The sequence below is a fragment of the Aquarana catesbeiana genome, linkage group LG01 (assembly GCF_042186555.1).
Source record: "Aquarana catesbeiana isolate 2022-GZ linkage group LG01, ASM4218655v1, whole genome shotgun sequence".
In the NCBI taxonomy this organism is placed as follows: domain Eukaryota; kingdom Metazoa; phylum Chordata; class Amphibia; order Anura; family Ranidae; genus Aquarana; species Aquarana catesbeiana.
Window position 1 is genome coordinate 981,267,279 of NC_133324.1, and position 2,500 is coordinate 981,269,778.

General features: G+C 48.5%; 5 non-coding genes across 5 annotated transcripts; all 5 read right to left on the bottom strand.

Annotated features, from left to right (window-relative positions):
- Positions 1–339: 339 nt before the first annotated feature.
- TRNAP-UGG (transfer RNA proline (anticodon UGG)) lies at positions 340–411 on the bottom strand. The gene has a single exon. It is a non-coding gene; the product is annotated as a tRNA-Pro (tRNA).
- A 142-nt stretch (positions 412–553) lies between these two features.
- On the bottom strand, positions 554–625 carry TRNAP-CGG (transfer RNA proline (anticodon CGG)). The gene has a single exon. It is a non-coding gene; the product is annotated as a tRNA-Pro (tRNA).
- A 286-nt stretch (positions 626–911) lies between these two features.
- Positions 912–983, bottom strand: TRNAP-AGG (transfer RNA proline (anticodon AGG)). The gene has a single exon. It is a non-coding gene; the product is annotated as a tRNA-Pro (tRNA).
- Positions 984–1,971: 988 nt separating this feature from the next.
- On the bottom strand, positions 1,972–2,043 carry TRNAP-UGG (transfer RNA proline (anticodon UGG)). Its single transcript has one exon. It is a non-coding gene; the product is annotated as a tRNA-Pro (tRNA).
- Positions 2,044–2,185: 142 nt separating this feature from the next.
- TRNAP-CGG (transfer RNA proline (anticodon CGG)) lies at positions 2,186–2,257 on the bottom strand. The gene has a single exon. It is a non-coding gene; the product is annotated as a tRNA-Pro (tRNA).
- Between the last annotated feature and the right edge of the window lie 243 nt (positions 2,258–2,500).

Genomic DNA, 2,500 nt, shown 5'->3' on the forward strand with positions numbered 1-2,500 from the left:
GGATTTGAACCCGGGACCTCTCGCACCCTAAGCGAGAATCATACCCCTAGACTCGTCAGCACCTGTTGCAGTTGATGTGAAAATTGAACACGGTATCACTAAGGGCTAAAGTTTGGATGCAATTTCAACTTTCTACAATTTACATTGTCGGCAGCATGTTCAAAGAAGGCCGTGTGGGCTCCTTTTGAAGTTCTTTGTCAACTAAAGGTGAAAAGCATCTGGATGTAGGTCTCGACTGACTTCCATGAGAAAGGGTTAGGCGATGACCGGTACCTGCAAGTCACGGTAAAATCATCTCTGTGCTGATGGGTTCCACAGAGGTAAAAAAGAAGTCCACATGGGCTCGTCCGGGATTTGAACCCGGGACCTCTCGCACCCAAAGCGAGAATCATACCCCTAGACCAACGAGCCGTAAGCTGCTTGTCCACTTTGGCTGGTTTCCCAGGCTAGGCTGAGCAGTAGACAAGGGCACTGCAAAATTTCAAGCATAGCATAAAGGCACCTTGACTGTGACAAGAAGACAATGGGAAATCGGGCCTGCTGCATAAAGCTTGGGCTCGTCCGGGATTTGAACCCGGGACCTCTCGCACCCGAAGCGAGAATCATACCCCTAGACCAACGAGCCGAGAACGTCACTTGGCGTGGAGAATATTTTTTTTCCCCAAAAAATAGCCTTCTCTTGCCCAAAAGTCCTCTTCCTTGGATGAAAGGCGTTTGCCAGCACCTGAAGGTGGATTAATACCCCTAGACTGAAGGAGGCGCAGAACCCAAGAGCCACCTCTCAGAAGAGGATTTTCCAGCACTTTGGAGATGCAAGAGGCGTTGGGGCACTTTTGCGTGTTGCAAGCACGGTTGCCTGCATGGATTAATCCACCATGTAAACAAAGCCTCGAGTTAGAATGCTAAACAATGGGCTCGTCCGGGATTTGAACCCGGGACCTCTCGCACCCTAAGCGAGAATCATACCCCTAGACCAACGAGCCTTGAATGTCCAAATTTTTTTTTTTTTTTTTTTTTTTTTTTTTTTTTTTAAGTCCAACAAGTGCCAAGTGCCTTTTGATAGCCAAAGCCAAGTGCCTCCTACAATGCCATCTGCATATTTTGCTAAAAAGAATCTTTTTTAGGGTCAAAGGCACTGGGAGACTAGGAGACGAGGGCAGCATGCATTTCTGAATTGAAGAGCAAGCAAATCCTTTGTTCCTAGGGATTGAATTGTAAGCTGATCAAACTTTTGCCACTGTGTTTAAAAGTCCCAACAGTGAACGGGGCTCGTCAGCACCTGTTGCAGTTGATGTGAAAATTGAACACGGTATCACTAAGGGCTAAAGTTTGGATGCAATTTCAACTTTCTACAATTTACATTGTCGGCAGCATGTTCAAAGAAGGCCGTGTGGGCTCCTTTTGAAGTTCTTTGTCAACTAAAGGTGAAAAGCATCTGGATGTAGGTCTCGACTGACTTCCATGAGAAAGGGTTAGGCGATGACCGGTACCTGCAAGTCACGGTAAAATCATCTCTGTGCTGATGGGTTCCACAGAGGTAAAAAAGAAGTCCACATGGGCTCGTCCGGGACCTCTCGCACCCGAAGCGAGAATCATACCCCTAGACCAACGAGCCGAGAACGTCACTTTGCATGGAGAATATTTTTTTTCCCCAAAAAATAGCCTTCTCTTGCCCAAAAGTCCTCTTCCTTGGATGAAAGGCGTTTGCCAGCACCTGAAGGTGGATTAATACCCCTAGACTGAAGGAGGCGCAGAACCCAAGAGCCACCTCTCAGAAGAGAGGTGGCATGTTCAAAGAAGGCCGTGTGGGCTCCTTTTGAAGTTCTTTGTCAACTAAAGGTGAAAAGCATCTGGATGTAGGTCTCGACTGACTTCCATGAGAAAGGGTTAGGCGATGACCGGTACCTGCAAGTCACGGTAAAATCATCTCTGTGCTGATGGGTTCCACAGAGGTGAAAAAGAAGTCCACATGGGCTCGTCCGGGATTTGAACCCGGGACCTCTCGCACCCAAAGCGAGAATCATACCCCTAGACCAACGAGCCATAAGCTGCTTGTCCACTTTGGCTGGTTTCCCGGGCTAGGCTGAGCAGTAGACAAGGGCACTGCAAAATTTCAAGCATAGCATAAAGGCACCTTGACTGTGACAAGAAGACAATGGGAAATCGGGCCTGCTGCATAAAGCTTGGGCTCGTCCGGGATTTGAACCCGGGACCTCTCGCACCCGAAGCGAGAATCATACCCCTAGACCAACGAGCCGAGAACGTCACTTGGCGTGGAGAATATTTTTTTTCCCCAAAAAATAGCCTTCTCTTGCCCAAAAGTCCTCTTCCTTGGATGAAAGGCGTTTGCCAGCACCTGAAGGTGGATTAATACCCCTAGACTGAAGGAGGCGCAGAACCCAAGAGCCACCTCTCAGAAGAGGATTTTCCAGCACTTTGGAGATGCAAGAGGCGTTGGGGCACTTTTGCGTGGTGCAAGCACGGTTGCCTGCATGGATTA